This window comes from Cloeon dipterum, chromosome 1, assembly GCF_949628265.1.
Source record: "Cloeon dipterum chromosome 1, ieCloDipt1.1, whole genome shotgun sequence".
Lineage (NCBI taxonomy): Eukaryota > Metazoa > Arthropoda > Insecta > Ephemeroptera > Baetidae > Cloeon > Cloeon dipterum.
In genome coordinates, this window is record NC_088786.1 from 4,593,849 (window position 1) to 4,616,236 (window position 22,388).

A 22,388-nucleotide genomic window follows, 5' to 3' on the forward strand; every position below is an offset into this window, starting at 1 on the left:
TGTTAAGGCATTCTCAGGAGTGTCAAAGCAATGGGAGGTATTTGAGCAGTTCGGAGATCTATTACTGGCTACCCAATGTCAGAGATGGCAAAAGTGGTTAGTTTAGTGACTCGAAATGCTCAAATTGCTCAACGGGCTGGGAGCCACTCGCTACTTGCTGCTTTGCACCTTTCCAGCATGCGTGATTTGGCTTCACGGGACGAATGTCTAGCGTTTCAATGCAGTCCTCGGTGCGGAGGCAAGTGGCCCTTGAGTGGGCTGGGTCCCTGTGCGACCTGGTGCGCCCACGTTATCCGTTCGCGGTGTTATTGGGACCCGGGGGTTTCAGCATTCGTGCCAGTGCAGTGTGCGCCCTTCCCGGTCCTCGGACAGGGATAAAAAGAGCAAAAAAAATCGGCTTCCTCATAATCGAGAATGTTGAAGCTCTCCAAAAAAGTTTCACGATACGAATAAGGTAATAAAAAAATAAAAGTCCACGAGGGGATTTTTTCGCAGTTGCGAACACGGAAGACAGAGGTTCGTTTTCTCGTTTTCGTTTCTGGGATCTGGATAGAAGGATTACGCATCCGTGGCGCTATATTTTTACGGCTTCGACCGCAGACGTTTGGGGGCCCGTCGGCTGGTCTGTCTTTCTTTACCCTTTTTCTGTCGGAGCAGATTGCCTGTCGTAAATTTGAGCTGAAGAAAAAAGACAGGAGCAACGGAACAGCCCACAATGAAGCGCCTAAACCCGCGTCTACACAATGACAACACAGGATGCTGCGAATTTGTCAGGATCTGTATGCCGAAAAGCACTCCAGCTGGCTGACTGATTACAATCAGACCACCACTACTATTCGTCTCTCACAGCTTCCCGACGTCTTATTAAAATTAGTAGACGCTCAAAAAACTCTGATTTTGCTCTTTGAGATTGGTATATACAAAGAAATTATACTTCAGTTGCTGGAAAGTGAGTTTTTGTGTGCTGGGAAATGAGACGCTAATTTGAAATTCTTCTCTCAGCCTCTGCGAAAGATTTTTTTACACAGTCAAATTGCTTCTTCTCAGAGTGCAAATTGCTGTGCACCGACCCGTGAAATGAATAAAACGCACGCAGTCTAATTCTTTTGTAGGACGTGGGTATATTTTTTAATATTGAAACTTGAGAAATCAGGCGCACTAGATAGTAGAGTTTTTGTTGCTGATAAAAATGTAATGTTAGAAACACAAATGCAGCAATAGCCCATCTTTTAATTTCTTTTTGATATAAATGAAAAATAAAATACATATAAATGTGTAAATTAAGTCAAGCAAAAGATTGCATTTTACCATTTTTAATTCAGTATGACGAAATATAGAGTCGACTAAACAAAAGGTCCTAAAAAAGTATCAGTTTTTCACTCTTTGATTTGGGCAGTAAGAATGTATATTAATAAAACCTACTTGAAGAGTGATGTAGCTATAAGTTTATCTCGTTATCTTTGAATAGAACGGAAATTATATCGTTCAATTCAATTTCGCTTCTCTTGTTCAGGATCTCGTCAAGACACTTGTAAGCGTCTCTCTGAATTCATCGGGCAAGAATTTATCTCGGTTGGTCTCCGATTGTGGCATACAGACAGAACTCAAATGTGCGCACATAAAAGGGACTGATTTGAAAGTCAAGAGAGCGTCGCGAGCAGACGAGTGCCAATAAAATTTGAAGACAGATCAATATTTATTTAAATCGAGTGCCGTTAGCCAAGGGATGTTTCGTCGTCCCGATTAAAACGCGTCCGTGTTTACCCAGCAAATTGTCCTTGTAACGCTTTTGCCTTGGCACTGGCAGCCATGATGGAGAAGCTTATCAATACATTTGGCGAGCAAAAACGCCATCTCGCCCACTTTGTTTGGAATACAAAGTGGTTCAGCCGACGGCGGAGCGATAGACAAATAAAAACCCCCTCTTAACTTTGCTTTTTATGCGGAAAGAAGTTTTGCCGAAACGTAAAAAAAGAAACAAAAATGCCAGCATAAAACCACTTTCGGACGAGTTTCAATGGCCCACTTGAAAAAGTGCCTCCAAGTTGTAGTTAGCTGCCGTGATAAAGTGCCAATTCGCGCACGCAGCACTGACAAAATTTGATTGCGCATATATAGCTTAAAGACTTAGTATACATATACCCACACACACACACACAATGCAATCGGCTGAATAAACTCTCAAGCGAAGGGTGTGCGGGCACAGCCTCCGTTGTGTATTTATGCGTCTGGAATATACCACCGCCGCGAATAAATTTAATCCCGAAACAACGATTACACTGCGTTGTGCGGGCGTGCGCTCCGTCCACTGAGCACTATACATACTAGTACATTCGCAAACACTATTTTTCCGTTAGATCCGTGCGCGACACTCTGTTTGTTTGTTTGCTCACGTGTCGTTGGAGTGTGTTGCTCGATAGGCAAATTTTCCAAGCTCCCCTGGTGGCAACTAGTATCTAATGGCTGGAGCTAGATGACCAAGTGGTGCGAAAACAACGCCTAGCCTGCATCTGGCTCAGATAGCTGTAGCAATTGCTATCATCGGTCTAGACGTCTGGATCTCTGGGCCATAACTGTGATTGCACTTCAGATTAGCTGAAGCAATTCGGTGCCACCAAGCAATAATTGCTAATCGGTTTATTTTGAAGAGACTTCCCAACGTACAATGTCTTGTGATGCCAAGACATGATTAATCAAATTGGATACTTTATTCTAATTAACGGAAGCCATGATAATTTAAAGTTTTTACTATATCCATTAACTAAATTAAAATTGAATACTAACGAGAGTGACTCATTACAGCTTGCATAACAAATGTGTTGAATTCAGCTTTTTTATTTTTCCTCAATACATTTAGTTTTTACTAGAATTTTTCTAACTTGAAATGATTTAAAATATGTTTGCCTTTCATAGCTTCAATCAGTTGCCTACCGTTGTTGTTGAATATTATTTAACTGAATAAATGTTACATTTTGTAAAAAAACATAGTTTTTAAATATCCTGAAAGTCTTAATGATTGAAAACGTTTTGAATCAAATAGTTTTAAGCTTTCCTAAACAAAGCTGTATTTACATGAGTGGCTGCCAATACGATATAATAATAGAGCAGAGCGAGTTTAGAACTTTTGAAAATAGGGAAAAGGGCAGTCTTTGCATGCAGAGTCACCTTGAATCAATACTGGAGGTTTACCGGCTGAGAATGTCAAATCCCCTGACAAAGCACAATGAATGGTTGCCACTCAACCTTCTTTTGACTCCAACTGCAAAGCAGCGCCAAGCGCAGAAAGTTCATAAACTGTGAAAGCGAGTATAAAAGTCAGAGGGAGAGAGAGAGAGAGAGAGAGAGCACGTTAATGACATGAAATTTGAAAGTTTCCGCTTTGAAAACATGAGCCTAACTCATTTCTCCAGAGCGTAGAGAGCATGAACTCTGAAAAATTGGTTTGCCAGCTCACGCGTGATGAGCAATCTCTTTCACCGCGTCAAAACGCCTGTATGGTGGATCATAAAGGGCTGATTTCCATTTTCATATTTTGTCCCACTTGCATCGGAGTAGGTCACACGCAATTTTATCTCAAACTGACTGACTGAAAGATCGTTTAACCTCGTCAGCTGTCGACGTTTTTCAATATAAACACAATCGTTGTTGCGCGTATGCCAGAGCAGCCGGTCTTTGCTCGCCTGCTTTTTATCAAAGCAAGTGAGCTCATGCAAAATTCATAAGGCTGCCACTACGATGTGTGTCATTTTAAAACGACGAACAAGTCACGGGGATCGATCTCGTCGCGCGCTCCTCATCAACATTGTGCCGCGCAACTCGATGCAATGAGATGTTGCTACATTTTTTACTTCACCTTTGCAATCAGCGAGGAGCACGCTGAACGCGATGAAATTGAATTTTGCAATTGTTAAGTTAGCACCTGACACTGTGCACTTTGAAGGAATCTTTCACACGAATGTGAGGAGACAGAGATATTCATATTTTAAATCATCAAAATAAATAACGCGCCCTTTTTACTAAGCAATTGTAAAAAAAACGATTAATTTAAAAACTAGTAATATTGGAGATGCTACACTTCTGTACAAGTAGGAAAAACAATTCTTCACTCCAGCATGAAAAATGCAATAAAAAATAAAATATTGCATTCCCAGAACTTATTCAGAGTTGGAAAAGCGGATAAAGTGCCACTTCAGGTTCTAACGTCAGAAAGTTTTAAAAATATTCATATCTTCACCTCCCTAACTCTAAAACAGACTAGCGAATTTGTTGCATTTTCTCAATTTCCTCATAATATGTGAAAAACTCTGTCCAATTGTATTAGAGGATCCATTTCGAGTGCGTATTTGAGGGCAAAGGTCTCTGGAGCAATTATTTTTAGGGGCGTTTTAAGTTACCAAGGGGAAATTGGAGAAGATATATCTGACGTTTGGAATAAAGACAGATCCAGCAAATAGACCTTCCAGAATGTAAAATAAATGTGAAAGAACGAGATATAAACAATCTTGTGACATGTAGATGAGCAACCTTCGCATCTGCTTGCAAAGGAATCAATAATTGGAAAGAGACTGACACAGCATTATAAACGAGAAAAAATTGAATGATTTCATGCGTTCTTTTTCCAAGTTAATAACACCTTTCGGCCCCATTTGTCGTTCGGAGCGTGAATTTCGCATTGATCAATAAAGTCGACGGCAGGAAAAGCACCGCACCACTTCCAATTAGTTAATCATGACGAACAATCAATTGGCTGCGCGAGCCAGACCGTAATTAAATCTTCCGTGTCGAACTAAATTGATTAACCATCCGATAGCTCCACTGCACTCTATACGACTGAACTTATATACGCCTCGCGAGACTGCCAATTACTTTGTGACGTAATTCCCAGTCCAAGAGAGAATGAGACAGAGGGAACAAGCCAGCAACCACCTTTATCTATACCTCTTACTTCTTCCCCGGTCCTTTTCGCCAACCATTAAGCGTGCGATTAGCCAGCCTTTGTTCTTTTTGCAGGCGCACCGAAAAACTTTCACAGTGATAATTATTATGCAAATTTACACTTGCCCTCTTCAAATATTTTACGTGCGCAGCCGCCGCACTTTTATCTCGGTTTCAACTGTTTCTGAGAGAGGCTGAAGAAAATTATTTCGATTCAAAATGTTGCTGAATCATCTCATCTCAGCCGTTGGCGCTGTTTTGTTCGTATCGTACTCTGCAGCCCTGAATAAATAAACCCTTTTTATGTGTTTTTCTTCCTCTCCAGTGTCTTTCTTAAAGGCTCATTCGGCTCTGCATGACGCAGTGCATAAACACGCCTCCGTGCATAAAACTTGTCGAACTTTTCGAGCAGAAGGAGAGCAAAGTTGAACATCGATTTCAATGGATGCCCAGAGGCGCTGTATTCCAAACCACAATACGTTTCTTTCCTGATGTTTCTAATAAAATATATAACACTCCTTTCATAAAATACATAAATTTGGTGAAAACCTTTTGGTTTTAATTCAGCTAAGCCACACTCAAGAAAAGAAGAATACAATATATGCTTTACATATAAAGAAGAATATTTTAATGGGAATTAATTACTGACTTTCCCTCGTTATCTGTAAATTGTCAGATTTCATTCATCTCGATCAGGTTTCCACCACATTCGATCCCATCTGCTGTCATAATCATGAGATATGTCATCAATAGTACCCAGCCACAATTATGACATAATATCCTAATGGTTATAGGACACGGGAGATGACGCCGAAACCTGATCGAGATGAATTCAATCCGTCAATTCATGGACAACAGGACAGTTCCCTTTTAATTTTTCTCTGTATTTTCTTCCCAGTGATGGTTTTATTTGATCTGTTCAGGTAGTCGGGGGTTGAATTTGATAAACTAAATTGAAAATGTTTTGTTTTTCTTGAATTATATGTTACAGTCAATGTAATTTTAAATCTCTCGAAAGAAATAAAAAATTCAGATTACTGTTATCATAAATGCTTTTGCTGGAATGGGGTTACACTGTTAAATGATTCTTTGCAGCTTGCAAATATCCGACATTTTATCTGCACACTGGCAGATTCTTCCAGCAGCGAGCGAGTGCATTAAAAGAGAATCATCTCCTTTAATAAGCAAGTGACTGCTCGGGAGGGAAAAAGAGAGATGAGTTTTTATTATATTTTGCTTTTCCTTGCAGCGAGCGACACGTTCCGCACGGCTCACAGGTCAACAGCATTCTAATCGAAGAGCACTCGACGCCGGCTTCGCAGATCGATATCTATTAATTAATTTTTCGCGACTCCATCGCAGCAGCCGGTCGGTGTAGTGATGAAGTCGTTGTAGCAGCGAAAACAAACTTATTCACCTTTGTGCGCGCACCAAAGGCAACTTTCTCGCCACCGTCTCTCGTGTTTGCAATTTTCGTGTTGTGCGCTTGTTTAGAAAATCGTTTAAATATTCATTGGTGCTAAAGTTAGCGAACGTTCTCTCCGTGTTTGGTTTCGAAAATGAGCCACCTCGTGCCCGTTTTGTCCACTTAATGGAATAACTTGTATAGAAGCAGAAAACTTTGATCAACGCTTGCTAACTGCGGTTTTGGCGCAGCTAAAAGGACACCCACGTCCTAATTGGGATCATTCCAAGCCCCTGGGTGAAATTTAAGCCGGGTTGACTTTTTTAATGACCAAGCCCTTTACCGGCCAAGGTGATGAATATTTTAATTGACACAGGAAACAAAAATTCTGTTTGTAACAAGCATGCATTTTTAATAAAGGTATATCAAATGTAAAACTGCTACATGCACAGCGGCATTAATGTGCGAATAAAAGCTTGAAAACATTTTTAATCGGCCGGAGTCCTATATATCTAAACGAAAAAGCCCGCTTAGTTTCAAATAAAACATTTAATGACGGCTACCCCGCGGACCAAACAGTCGAATTTTTACAACATAAATACCAAAATCAAATGATCTTGGTATTGATGCTCGGTGTGTAATTTTGGTCCCAATTAAACCACGCAAAAACTAAATCCATTAAGGAGTTCTTGAATTAAAAACTTAAAAAAGTTCAACCAGACCCAATCTTCACCTTCATGTCACCTATCCCATTAAAACCAATGCTAAAATGGCGAATTCGATCTGTTGGCAGACCGTCGGGCCGAATTCGACTGGCAAATCGGCCACATCGTCGGCCGCGTTGACGTCGTAAAAATGAGACCGAAAAGCTTTCAATCCGATCAGTGGTTCGCGAGATACATATAAACGAAAGCGTGAAAAAATTACTGGCCGGAAGTTAACATTTAACACTGGAATTCCTTGAATTGTCACCTCACCCCAAATATACATAGTATTATTTGCATGTACTCACTAAAATACGGAAATTCGGCCATCTATCGATGTGGCCGTCGGCCGCGGGTTGGACATGTCCTCGGTGGCCGCCTGGTGGCCGCAGACCGCCTCCCAGGCTGCTTAATCCCGGCCGCAGTGCAGCACCGTACGTGTTCGTCCGCTCGCTGCCAGCAACACGCACGCACTTCGCACTCTCCTGTCTCGTGTGCAATGCTGCCGGCAGCCAGCAAGCAAAGAATTTGCCCAAAACCCACGAATTCAGGCTGCTCAAAACTGGTCTCAAAGTGACGGCCGCACTCTTTCGTGTCTGAAAAACTTTGATTTTCGAAAATTTGTCGAAAAGTTTCCGAGTTGCAAGCGAAAAACCTGCCTCGAAAGAATTTCCCATTTGATTAACACGCACGCCCATAAGAACGCATGTTAAACTGGCCATCATTAGAATGACACGCCGGCGGGCCCTGGGTTCAAGTCGCGTGACCTGGCGAGGTCAACTGCCCATAAAATGGGTCGAAGTTGGGTCAAGGAGGCTTGCCGAGCAGTCGGAGACCAGCGGCCGCGCAATTATGCAATAATAGTGGTGTGAAAATCTCCCGCATAAGGTTAACATGGGGAGTTACGGAGGCATAAGTCGGAATCGTTTCAAACTCGATTAATAATATTTTGATTTAATTTGTAATATTTTTTATTTGGATGTTGGCAGGTATGGGGCACATTTGTTCTGCTGGTCCATAAAGTTGATAGTCCCAATATGATTTGGGGCTCAGAGAAAAAAAACCAAACGTCTTATTTTCACAGCCCTAATTAATTTAATTATCTACTGGTTCGTGAATTAATGGAACATTTCATGCAACGGTGGGTTTCCCATATTCTGTAAATTGTTGATCCCTAAAGACAAGTAGCATAAACTAAAAGTAATTTGAATTGAAGATTAAGGTCATTTTTCCTGTTGAGATCGTACCCGCGCTTGACATTTAGTGTGGCCGTTGGCTGATCAAAACATCTGCATATGTGCAGCAGATCTCGCACAAGTATGGAGACACTTCTCTTGCCTCGACATTTCTCCATAGACCTGCATTTTATGATGAGCACAGTGAGCTCGTCGCGGGCGTGCTTCCACAGAAGGAAAGAAATGGAGCCACGTAGAATGCAGAAAAAGCCCTTAAATGCACATATGTACGTATTCAAATGCGCCCCGCATCCCGCATTTCATTTCAGGTCAGCTTGCATGCCCAGGAGAATCGGCAGCTATTAAGGATTATGAAAATTGGATCTGCACGCGAGTCGGCTGCCAATAAAAGTAAGAGGGTCATTCAATCACTCTTTCACCAGCATCTGCCCTGACGAGTGGCCATTTGTATGAGTCCGACTTAATTCTGCAATCGAGCATTCGCAGGACGAACAGGTTGATGCGCGCATATTAATATCACACGCGTTATATATAGAAAGCGTCGCTATTGATTAATCCAACTTTCTCAACTGGGTCGCGGTGGAGAAAAGAGCAGTGTGCGGACTGGAAAATTAGCAAACTTATTTTTGCAAAAAGACGTGGTTGTCCCTGTTTGCATCTGGTTCTCTGTGGCAACCACTTTGTGAATGTTTGATGCATTTTTCATGCAAATCAGATGCTTTCAGCTTTAACAGCTGTATCCGCCACTAAAACTTTTCTTGAAAGCTCACCGCGGTAAAGGCAATAGTGAAAATAGGGATGCCATTGAAATTCTACTCTTTTCCTTCGCAATGCATGCACTTGTCATGTAAGCAATGTGGAGGCGGAATTAATAGCTTTTCTCAATGCCTTACTAAATATTCAATCAATTTTTTATGCAATACGATTGTGGAAATGAGAGTGTTTTCCATTTCAAATCATTAAATGGAAAACACTTAAAAATATTATAAATGCAATAATAATTGATCCATGTATGAGTATTTATTAACAAAAATGTTGTACACATTAGTGGCGTTCAACTGTGTCCTAATTATTTTTGACCTGATAAACGTTTTTACGTACTCAAATTCCCGAAATTTTACCTTAGAATGCCAGTAAAACCAGCAAAAACGAGCGAAATTCAGGGTTGGTCATTTGGGGCCAAGTTTTTGCATTAAAATCCTGAAATTCTGCCAAATCCCAGTACAATGTTGTGTTGCTTTTCAAAACATTAGCTAAATTAATCTTTTCAGTTTGCCAAAATTCAAAATTTATTTGGTATCATTGCAAAATGTATTGGTATGTGTAGGAATACTAACACGAGAGACATCAAACGAACAATTGGCCTAATATTGTCAGGAACCTTCAATCCCAATATGCTTGCCCAGAAAATATTGTGTATTATTAAATTAGGTACTAGTTTTAACTATTATTTATTGGACAGCTAATTGCATTTCTGCCTCATGTATATTTTTTGGTCGGACCAAGGTTAATCCTTGTCGGTAGTACGTGCCCTTTTGCAGTGCATATGGTACAAAATATTAAAAAGGTTATATATTTGTGTAAATACAATAGGGCACATTTTTATTAAAAATCATTTCATTCATTCCTTCTTCCTTGTCATTGGCCATATTAATTAATACTACATATGTAGCAGTGCTGTGATTTTTTTTACTTGCAGAATTAACCGCTTTTTTGTAAATTGCGGAAAAATCAAGAAGCATTTTGTGACGTGTGAGTTTCAAAACACTCTGTAACTCTCAGTGCAACAAACAAAGGTATAAGGTTAAATGGTGCTTGAAAAGTTTCTAACTTGAGTTTTGAGTGCTGAGTATGAGTTAAAATTTAATTACTTTACTTTATTGTTAAGATATAAACTTCATTACACAAGAGATGCATTCTAACAAATTACTCGTCAAAGACGCTTGCACGCAATGCACTTCCTCCCTAGTTCCACGTCAACTGCATCTGTTAGTACAATATATACATTGTTTCGCTCTGGAAGGCAACATATTACGCAAATGGAAAACAACGGAAGTCGCGAAAGCATCTTAAAATGATCCTCTAGGCACAACGTGCGAATTCTCCCCATGCACGTGATAATGTTGAACTGTCCATAAAACGCTCACTGCACTGCTGCTCGAGCGGAAATTGTGTTTGCTGAATTTTCCTTCTGTTTGCTTAACGAACGAAAGCAAGGAAAAGTGAAAAGAGGGTAAAATTTACACCCTGGGGAGCAATAATTACCAACAAGAGTGACACACACTATTTCCTGCAATGCGCATTTTGCATCGCAATTTGAGCTGCATCAATGGAATGCGGAAAAAGCTCGGAAATAATTCAAAAGCGAATGATGTGTGTGCATTAGGAAGCGCATAGACAGTGTTAAAAGCACATAATCGTGAATCAAATCGACGCCTCGCCTCGCAAATTCACGCGGAACGTAATGCTGTTTCGCAAGGCTTTAAAAGCGAGATTCAAATTGATGTGCCGTGCTGGATCCGTTTTATCGTCGAGCTGTTGGATTTACGGTAAAGAGTGTGAGTCGCGGAAAGTAGCAATTTGCTCGCTTTTGATATTTGTAGCGCTCGAATGGAGGCTAAAACGCGCGTTGTTTTTTACGTGCCGTCGGCATTATTGAACTACTAGAAACGTGAGGCAATTAAGCTGTGCACAGCTTTGTGCCATTCGTCATTCGGCATGGAAAAAGCAAGGCGGTTTCCTCTGAAAATGCTTGTGTCAGCTCGACCCAGATTCACAACCGTCTGTTTTAAGGTCAAAGGTGAGGAACCTCTGGAAACTTTTTCTTTAAGTATAGATGGGAACCTTTTTTGTCTTGAATATCTACAAATTGAGCTATTTTATAACTTTATTTTCTTCTCAAGCTCATAAATATTATCAATTTTGAAAGCGTAACAGCGGACAACATCATTTATATTCTCTGCCTAGTCTGCTGGCTTAGTCGCAGCAACAAATTCATCTGCCTGGTTTGTGTGTTTAGCTTCTCAACTTTGATTGCTGGACCGTTTCTAATTAGGAATTTGCAGCTTTCATATCGCACGACAGAAAGATATTCAGCCGGAGGAATTGCGATTTCACGCTCTCTCTTGAATCTCTGTGCTCTGTAGCTGATGCTGAGCATTACTTAGCACCCAGCATGAATATTAACGCTGACTGCGAGCGGCAATTAGCCTGCAGCATGCCATATTTGCTGTAGTGATAATCCCTTGAGCTTTGCCATTAATATCATGCAGAGTTTAACTGGCGTCTTGTAACGTAGCTCTATGCACTTTGAAAGTACTGCGTTCTAGCGAGTTCCCTAGTTAAATATACATTTTCTTCAGGTCCAAACTGAATCTATTCGTATCCAAACCAAAAGAATCTGATTTTTTTTAGTTTTATGACGACGTATGAAATTGTTTCCGCGCATAGTAAATTGAAACGGACTTCATCCTCGTCGCTTAAATTCTCCATTTGCTTCCTCTTTCAACTCTAACACGGAAACTCGATTAAAGGGAAAGAAATTAAAGGTTTTGAGCAACGATGATGAAGCCTATTTGCAATGACTTACAATGACAAATTTAGTGTCACATGTGTCAAAGCAACAACACTTCCGCTCCAGCAGTGAGCACCACTTTCGTGGAATGCAGTCAAAGCAAGAATAACCTTTCTACGATTCATCCGATAGTTTCGGTGAAAAGCCCGCCAGATACATATGCAAACATTTACAAAGTTGTCTCGAAACTTGGTAACACACCAAGATAAGTAAACGACAAAAGCTGGATGGATCAAGAATCTGGTACACGAATGGAATAGCTTGAATGGAATCTGATTCTACTTGGCAGTGTCGGGTCTTAATGATCCGATCTTATTGTTAATGATCCGACACGCTGCTTGACAATTAGTAATGGCTGTCAATTAACTTGAGAGAATATCTTTGAAATCAGTCTTCCAGCACAATTAGTAATTTAGATAGATAGATGTGTATTACTTCAACATTATCGGTATACAAGTAGAAAATTATTTACAATTTTTATGGAAACCATCTTGAGTGAGAGACATAGGCTTTTTATCACATTAGAAGATATGATACATGCATGGTGGTATAAAATATAGTAGAGTAGCAATACATGTGCACCTTTACATATATCTGATGCGTCTAGGTAAAAACATTTACAAGTCAAGAAGTGGCATCCATGGAGAGAGCATTACACGATCCTTGCAATTAGTATTTAACCAATCATCATTAATCATGGGTAATATGGATGCACATATAAAGATTTCAAACATAAATCATCAGACTGGCAAGGTCTTCGGCATCTGAGTCATTTTATATGCATAATTTTAACATTTAGGGGGAATAAATCGCAACAAACTCATGAAAAACTCGCCCTAAAAAAACATGGATCAAAATGAAAACATTTTTGAGTGACATGATATTTGTGTTCTTGATTTTTGCCTTTTTTAATAAATAGCTTCAGCATGAAACAATCGCCCCTGGTTTTAAATGGACTTGAATTATATTTATCATTGAAATTTACTTTATTTATATAAGCGGTTTTCCTGACTAAGATACACAGGTGGCTCATATCTGGCAATTAGTTAGCAACTATTGTTGAGCGCCCAATAACATCGTGGATAATTATCAGGCGCAATTACTGTGTAACATTTCAAATTAAAATCAATATTTCCCTCGCTCGACCAGATATGATGTAGACCTTTGTAAGCATAATTTAAACAAAACTAGAGCACATCACGAGCTCATCAGTTTAAAGCATCCCCAGAAAAGTTGAGCGCTTTTCTCATTAGAGAGGCAATTTAACTAGCACATACACTTTCTGTTCATTATAAATAAATTTCATAAATTGCTCGTGGCATGTTTTGTTCGCCTGACATCACGTTTCAACGCTATTGCCTGTTTGTCTTTATTACAACTCGAAAGCAATAAAAAGAAAAAGAACAAAACACAGAGCTGAACACGAGGCAAACTCAGTTGGATCCCCACGGAGGAAATCTCGACTTTTCTATTAGATTACGGCCGGGCATGGCGAAACCTACTCTTTATCAGCCTTTTTGCGCCACCAGGGAGATCCCATAAAAATGAACTATTGTACCGCATGATCGTATTAATCAAAGCATAGAATGGCATTTTGAGCTGTTCAAACTAAGATAAATCCGGTCTTAATTATACTTTAAAATCTGAGTTAGATTCATACGACTCGAGATTCATGCGCACTAAATTTTAAAACGCTCCTTGCAAGTATACAATAATCTTCTTTAATCTCCTCAGTAAAATTATAGATTAACCAATTAGCCATCTTTATGCTATAAAGAAAACCTTATGTCAAGCATTTTGAAACTAAAGAAACCTTTATTTGAATGTGGCGTTCTATTATTTCTATGAAAAAGACCAGCTAAAATGGAAGCTTAGTTGCAAAGGAAATGTTAATGTTCGTTCATTAGCTTTGATGTGTGCCAGCTGCAGGTATTGCGAACGCCAGAAGGTAGGCTAATCCAGATTAATTAAATAGGTCTGTGGATTCATGCAGGTCGTAATTAATTCTGAATTATCGGTGGTAAGAGCTGATTGTGCGCTGGCCGGATATATTACAAACCGCGGAAATTTTTTGCAAGCAGCTCACGTTATGGGCTGCGGGTCAAATTGGAAAACGCGTGCGCGCGTGGGAGCAGGAGTAAGGACTCTGACCGGAGCGCGAGCAGGAGCACTCACTTTATTTTTTGCTCTCTCGCTCCATCGCAGCCCACTCTCTTTTTTCACGTTTCCAGCGCAAATTGCATTTTGATGATCGCCAAGCAGCATTCACTTCGCGAGACCCACCAGTTTACAACGGGTGTATTATTATATTTAATGAAATTTTAATGCTCTTTTGGGTGGCCTAAAGAGGGCCTTTTCTCGCGGAAAATTTGCATAGCACGTCAAAAGTTTCGCGTTTAAATAGGGCTGAATAATGAATTTTAGGCAGTGTTCATTGTGCCCCGTGACCCACCAATTTTACAAGATTGATTTCAAGTAAAAATGACAAGAAAGTGTCCTGGATCAAGTCCAACTTTTTTTGTTCTCGAGCTAACCGAAATGGTCAGTTTGGGGAATAAGTCATTCTGAGAATCTCCCTTGCGATGCTTATGCACGAATTTTTCCGAACATTCTGCTAGATTGGACGCCAGTTGACTCTCAGTCGAGACTTGTTATTTTCGGTTCAGTAATCATAAATCTTTTGGGACCCTCGGATTGTGAGTGGATGATGATAATAACGCTACATATATATACCATCCGCCTGTTCTTTTTGTCAAACTTTCAGCAGTATATACTAGGGCCATCTTGTTGTACGGTCTGTGCCAAAGCCAAGATTAAAAAATGGTCCAAATCTTTTAGAAGATTGACACCAAATATGCACATTTAATATGTGGTGGTTTGAAATTCAGCGTGTGCTTTCGCAAAATTTAATCTTCTAACGCATGGATTTCATGCAAACACTAAGTATGACTGTATATTAAATTTCATGGGTCGCGAAGACTAATTAAGCATATGATCTCATTCACCACTTTGATTTTAAACTAAAGATTCGTTGCATCCATGGTTTTGCCCACCCACCAGGAGGTCCTGCTCCTTGCCAGTGGCTGCTATATCGCGGAGCTGGTGCCAAAAAACGGGCGATCGTGATGCCCGGGCTTTCGGTTGGATATTTCCGAACTCGACTAACTTTGATAAGTCGCAAGTGATCGGCGAAAGGCGTGTCCCGGCCGGACACATACGCACGTTTCTGCCACGCTGAGCAGGTGACTATACGTCGACGCAGATCATTAACAATCGAGCGGCCGCTTCAGTGGGTTTACGCCTCTTGTTTGCACCCTACTCTTCCGTCCTTGAAATGTGTAGCTCTTCCGCTCGCATTGAATTTGTGTTTTACGCGACCAGGAAAGTGAGTGTGGTTCCGACAGCGCGGGGAGGAGAGTGTTCTGGTTTCTGTTTCATTTTGCTCCCGGGGTATATGCTCTAAATTGCGTGGTTTTCGCCCTCGGTGGCACCAACAATTTCAAATGTGCAAATGACACGCAACTCTTGAAGATAATGATCTAGCAGAGCATTTGAATGCAGATGACTTTGTGCTCTTGAGACTCACCACCCCCGCATTGTTTGCATATCAAAGGGGTCCACGGCAGCACAGTTTCCGGCCGAGTGCGCACTATTTGTGTGCTGACCAAACAGTCGGCGGCCCAGGTCGGTCGACCGAGCATCCAAGGGAGCAGCTGCTCCGCGGCCGCTGCTCACACATGCAAATCCGAGCCGGGGTAGTTCCCATCAGACGTCCGCTGATTTACTGCCAATTAATGGGTGCTGCGGTGCTCACTTCATTAGCCACGAGAGCCAACGTGTCGCCACTCTAATAATTTATGCAGCCGGAAGGTGGCCGTCCCCTCTTAATTAAATCGGTCCTCCAAGGAGTCGCGACACCACACACGTGAGGCAGGGGATAAACACACAAAATGAACCGACCGACTGGCCGAGTCTGAACCAACAGACGGACGGTTTATTTCCCGCGGGGGCTGAAACAATTTGGTCAAGATTCGAGCTGGCACAAATCTACATCAGAGCAAGTGATTAATTGGGGTTTCTCGCAACGTCGTTTCACGCTTGGCCGCGCTGAATTGCCAAAATTGTCGGAAAATTTGATTCGAACGCTATGCAAACTCCGACGGTGAAGACCATTTCATTGATCATTCCTTCTACCACAACAGGTTATTATTTTAAAGCAGCTGCGGTGGGCATCGAATAGATTTTATCATGACGTAAGTTTGAATTTTAAATTCTACGGAAGCTAAATTTCCCCTTATCGGCTCTGTTGGAAACCACTTGTTTGGTATGCAACCTGCTTATCAGCCGTGCTTTGCGGAACATTGTCATGCAGCGCTGCCAGGGGCTTCAATCTTGAAAGAGCGGATAATGCAGAGCGATTCGTGACTTGACAAAGATAACAATTTGGCGGAAGCTGTCACGTCCTCCATTCCCTGATGCATCAGTTGCTATTCTGTGCTGACGGCTTTATATTGCTGCCTCCGGGGTGTTTGCAGACAACAAACAGTTGACGACACACACGCACGTACAGCTTTTGAATGTGAAGAATCGAAAACATCAATTTAAAATTAAAATATCATCTGAGTTTACCCAGGCACATAGTTCTTTTTAATCTCTCAATCTGGCAACTGAATCCAAAAATCCTTTCAAGGACAAACTGTATTTAAATTTTGAAAGTTGGCAAATTTGTCTGAACTATTTATTTACCTCCCTAAAGCTGTATTATTCAAGCACTTATTCGAGTCTTTTTCAGATTAATGCGAGTGAGAAAGTTTCATAGAAGGAAAAACAGCTCCGTTTCACATTAAAATGGAAGTAAAACACGCCCTCGGGCAAGAAGCCGTTTTTTCTTTTCTTTTTTAGATTTTTAGAAACTACATAATGCTCCCCTTTCCAAACAGAGGATCAATATGAGCCAATTCAAGACGAATCTAGCAGATTTTCTTTCATTTCGCAGCAAGAAAGCCGCACAGTCTTAGAAGTGAACGCCGGCGGGCATGAGAAGGCAACACAATCCCTCTCACGCGCGCCTACTCCAATTTTTCCGCTCACAAGCAACGACGTCGCTTTGATGTCGACGGCTGCAAACAACTTTTGGAGGGAAACGTCCGCATTTATTTAAAAAGCAAGCAGTTACAAGCACACGCTGGCTTCTTCTTTTCTTCTCGCACTCACTCAAAAAGCACCTTTTTGCGACACTGGCAGATGCGCTGGTGCCAAAATTCTGTAGGAAAACAAGGCTTACCGACGGCCACTTTTGCGTCAGACGCGCGGGTTGCACTATAAAAGGCAGATTGTCGGAAAAATCAGCGGTCCGTTTACTTCTTCTTTCCAATCCGAGCCCTGTTTGAAAATAAATATACGCTCTGGCGAAACTAAGTATGAAGGAAGCTGGTTCCGCATTGCGTTTTCATTTGGACAGGCAGACAGACAAAGAAATAAAGAATGATAACACACAAAAGGCATCTTGTTTCCTACCCGCGGCACGGCCGAATTGGTCCTTTTGTTTATCCCATCACAGCTGCTTTGCCGCGAACAATTATTAAGTTGCGATCTTTTTGTTTATGTCGCTTGACCTGATTTATAACGGTCTGCACGTACTTTCTATGGATTTTTTCTTCTGGGATTAGAGAATATTTTTATTTCTTGCTCAGCGAAAACAATCATGATGAACAATCAAAGCTACACCATTTTAGATAATAGCAAGCTGAAAATAAAAACTATTGCTTGGTAAGTGGAGCAATAGCGTCGCCATGACGGCGGTATTTTCATAATCGCAATTATTACACTGCAATTAATGCAGTGTATGATCCAGTGAGTCGTAAGCGTGATTTATGTGCGGTTGATGGGCCCATGCGAGTTATACTGCCAATGCGAGCAACCCGGCGAATAAGGCGCCATCCAGGCAGAGCGCAAGCTGCAAACCAAAGTGCAGCAAACGCAAGATATGAATACTAAACACGCCCGTGTGCAGCGTCTGATTAATGGTCGCGATTAAACATATATAAATTTCCCGCATGTACATATTATCACACAAGTGTAATGGAAATTTAATTGCGCGATTTACCGTGAGAGAGAAATTGCTCGAACGAGCCGCTCAACTGATTGCATGACTACGAAAAGTTTTGCTCCATTTCAATGCCTATTTTCGCTCTACGGAAATCGTTTTACCTGCCTCTTGAAGTATGGAATAAATTTCTGACTTGGTCTGATTGTGTTTTTAGTTCCTCAGTGGTATGTTTGTTTCGCCCGGATAAAATTAATATTGACAAACTTCTAGTTGAAACTCCCAATAAGATTGTGACAATGAATTGTGTATTTGAATTACTGGCGAGTTGGCAAAACGTAATTGTGTAAAAAATTTCATTAAATAAATTTTATAGATCTGGTTCACAAAAAAATGACACTCAAGCAATTGGTGAAAAGGAATCGCTGATTATAATTTATTTGGTTGCAAAACGACCAATAATACATACTAATAATTAAAAAAAAGAAAAATTTTTACACAATTACGTTTTGCCAACTCGCGAATAATTCAAATATACAATTCATTGTCACAAGATTAAAAACGAAAAGCTATAAACTTTCTACAGAATTATGCAGTTTCTGAAGTTTCTCTTTAGCAACAAGTAAAATAATCAAGTATACAGAAGGTCTAAAATAAACGCTGTTAATAATTTTCCCAACACCCGTGTTCAACGTTTGCAAGAACGTAAAGCACGCTAATAAATAACCACATATTCAAGCTATTTGAAATTATAATGAGCAACGCGAGCAGGCCTTTTCCAACAAGTCAGTCGCCGTAACCGGCTGGCGCCTGCTTGACAGGCAGTTCTCGCGGTTTGCTACGTAAATGATTTGCATCTGCAGTCACAAACAACGATAATCAGGCAGCGTTCATTCCTACAATAAGTATGTACACGGCGTCGGAAGAGGAAAGAGAGCAGAAGCAAACCCTTGCTAGAATTTGCAGCACGCTCGCTAGATGAAAATAATAATAGTGGAACTCACCAGCAGCAGCACAAACAGGACTGACCGCTGCAGCCTTTGAACTCGGCCTTGCTGCCTGCAATACAAGATAAGCAAACATTTTCAGCTGGTACGGAGAACATGTAAACACACAATGGCTACTTTCATATTGCATTTTGCGGGTTGATCTGCGTGGCGAGCGAGATAATGAGTTTTAGCCCGACACACACACCAAGCCAGGCAAATAAGCCAAACGAACGCAAGAGAGGTAGAGTATAGACGTAGCATAAATGTGGTTTACTCTCCTTTTTGACCGTGCTATTTCATGCAGCGCTTTACAATCCGTTTGAGAAGCAACGTGTTTCCGCTTCACGCTCAAATTTCACGCCCTGGAGAGTTTTGTGTTGCAATATGAGCTAAAACGCCAAGTAGATATTTACCAGAAACAAATCATTTTTTGCTGGACGTTGTATTCGGCCCTATTTTCTCATGAGAGACTGACCACTAAAATTTGACGCCGATTTTAAGTCAGATTTTGTGCTTATTTTTGTTAAGCATATGTTATGAAACGCCGTTCCCGTCGTTCAAAAAGCCGCTAAATAATTTAATTCTTTTCGATAAAATAAACAACGTGGACAAAACCCGTGAGCACCGCTAAATTTAGATAAAAACATAAGTAGTTAGTTATCACACATCAACAAGGAAAAGATGAGATTTTTACTATTTTTTTATTAATACACTTATTTGTTCAATTAATTATTCATTTAAATTATGAGCAATCAATTTGAAAAAATTCAATAAGGGTAAACTAAAACACGCAGCCCTATGACGTTATCTTCAATTTCTCATAGCAACAACACAATTGATTGGCTTTGGAATTTGTTAATACTAGAACCATATATATAAGATCTAATCAATTCTCCTTTGACTTTATCCGCGTTCCGACTCTCCAATTTCCTGCTTCTCTGTTTTCCTGGAACTCCGGGAAATTGCAATTACTCAGGTAGCCAAGCTCACTTATAGCTCCACTGTGGTAATCCAAAACTTTAGCGCACGCACCACACATATGTACACACACCTGTCTTCACGCGAGACTAGATTAGCCTTGGCACGCACACGTGTTTGATACTTAATACAATGTGAGCTAATCAAGCCAACTTTGTGCTTTGCAGTCGCACAGCTTCCGATTCGAGTGCTCTTTTTGGTATTCCAGTCACGATCCAAGTGCGAGCGAGCACACAGATTTGAAAAGAATTTTGTGTAGGTCGAAGAGATAAATTATTTTCGGGAGCTGAAAGATGCTGACTTCAATTAGCGTGTCCTTCTTGACATTTTGCGACCTGCTGATGTGAGAGAGCAGAGCATGCGGCCCACGCAGTCTTTTTCCAGATACAAAAAATTCTATTTGCTCTTTTTATCCCAGTCCTCGGACCGGGAAGGGCGCGCACTGCACTAGCACGAATGCCGAAACCCGGGCCCCAATAACACCGCGAACGGATAACATGGGCGCACCAAGCCGCACAGGGACCCAGCCCACTCAAGGGCCACTTGCCTCCGCACCGAGGACTGCATTGAAACGCTAGACATTCGTCCCGTGAAGCCAAATCACGCATGCTGGAAAGGTGCAAACCAGCAAGTACTAGCGAGTCGGCGCCGGTGCGCCTCCCAGCCCGTTGAGCAATTTGAGCATTTCGAGTCACGAAACTAACCGTCTCTTTGGCAATTTTGAATAAATAGTGATGGGAGTGATAAAATAGTTTTGGATTCGCAATATATGAAACACAAACGGTTTTTTCACTACATTATATTTGATATGAATGTAATTAAAGCCAAAAATGCCGTTCATCATCAAGTTTCATGGGAGTGTGCAGCAGCCACCTTTCCAGTGCCCATACAGGTGAATTTCAAAATGATATTTTCATTTTAGCCAGCATTCCTATTTCCGTAAATGAAAATGAAAACCTCTGCAGCAATCACGCTTTTATGGTATCGTGTATTCCGCATTCCGTGCAGACCCTCCATTTGGTGATATTCGCGATTTCATTGTTTCCCGACCGGATATTACATCGAGTACTCGAGCAAACAAAGAGTGCCAAATTTACGACAGCCAGAGCGAGAGAGTGAGTGGTTGCGGGTGCTGGATGGAGATTCTTCATCTCTGTTCCAATTTTTCTCGCGCAATAACATACAAATCACTTCGATCCGTTCCAAGCGCAGCTGGAGTCTTGCCCAAAAGATAACCGAGAGCATTGTAACCGTGCTCGTGTTACACAGCCTTTGTCTCGGCGGTGTGCACCTTGTACATATCACACGCGAAACTTGGAAAGCTTCAAAAGGCATGAAAAATTCACTCTCGAGAGCGGCTCTGGGGCGCCGGAATAACGAGTCAAGCATTTCGGACAAGGAATTTTGCTCGAGCGCGCGCTTTGTGCGGAGCTTTCTGCAAAAACGACCCAGAGCCAGGGGTCAATTATTATTCATGAGGCCTCGTGCCCATTCAAACGCACAATCGTATTCTTAATCTTAACTCGGCGAACAGTCGCAGGCATGAAACATCAGAAGGGTCGGGATGTGATTTAATTTAATATAACGAAGGGAATTTGTCGCACGCTCGCCTGTTGAGCTCATGTTTTTTAATAACTCTGCTCGATTCATGTACATGAGATTACATAGAGTCGTGAGAATTCAACTTATCATCTTTTGATTGAATGTAGGAAAGTTTTTCAATATATCTTGATATGTAAATTATCCTTTCAATGCTGAAGAGCAGAGGCAGCGGACTCCGTCTTGGTCTTATCAAAATATAATCCGATAATTTTAATATTGATTTTTACAATAATTAATTGAACCATGAGGATATCTATCCAAGCTATTCTCTTGCCATTTTCCATTAGCTGATTGCAGACAAAAAATACTTTAAAAATAACTATTGTGATGAGCGACGAGGAGTGTTGGGCTCTGAGTTTAGACGGTTATTTCAGGAAAAGTCAACTATTTTTAGTCTGTTTATAGAAGCAAAGTAGTCGAGATCCAGACGGTTTCTGAGCCACTTTAGTCTCATTGTTTTTAGTCTCATGCAGACGTATTTTATGCTTAAAAATAGCATTTTACAAAAAACTTTTCGTTTCCGTACTTGTTTTTAGGCGCTCTAGAAGAAAATCTCATTAGACAAAAGATAGACTAACTAAAATTAATTATAACTATCCATGTTAAAAAAATCTCTTATTAAAGATATAGTGATATTGCGGTTTTGAAACTATTTCCTTCCTTAATCACAAATAAAAAAAGGTGTAATTCACATTTTAATGATAATTACATAGTTACATACTTTTTACCAGACATCGCAAGAGGTTGAAGCTTTATTGAGAAATTATCGCTGTGTGAAATTTAAGGAAATTAATTTAGCAATTGCGTACACCTCTTAAAATTATTGCCCGAAACTTCCACCAGATGACACCACTAGTAATATAAACTTTCAATATTTTAGGCACTTTCCACTGCGATTGTATACTCATCCGCTGCTACGCACTATACACTTAAAATTAATTAGTTTAGTGTGTGTATTT

At 40.8% G+C, this 22,388-nt stretch overlaps 1 protein-coding gene across 5 annotated transcripts in view; it reads right to left on the reverse strand.

Moving 5' to 3' along the window:
• The window catches only part of mtt (mangetout), a 237,064-nt gene that overhangs the window by 187,151 nt on the left and 27,525 nt on the right, over positions 1–22,388 (reverse strand). For 4 of the 5 annotated variants that reach the window (XM_065476639.1, XM_065476638.1, XM_065476637.1 and 1 more), the window contains exon 2: positions 18,865–18,919. The exons of the other annotated variant lie outside the window; for it this stretch is intronic. The gene's annotated coding sequence lies outside the window, so the exon portion shown is untranslated. The remainder of the gene's footprint in view (positions 1–18,864; positions 18,920–22,388) is intronic. 5 annotated transcript variants of the gene reach the window in all.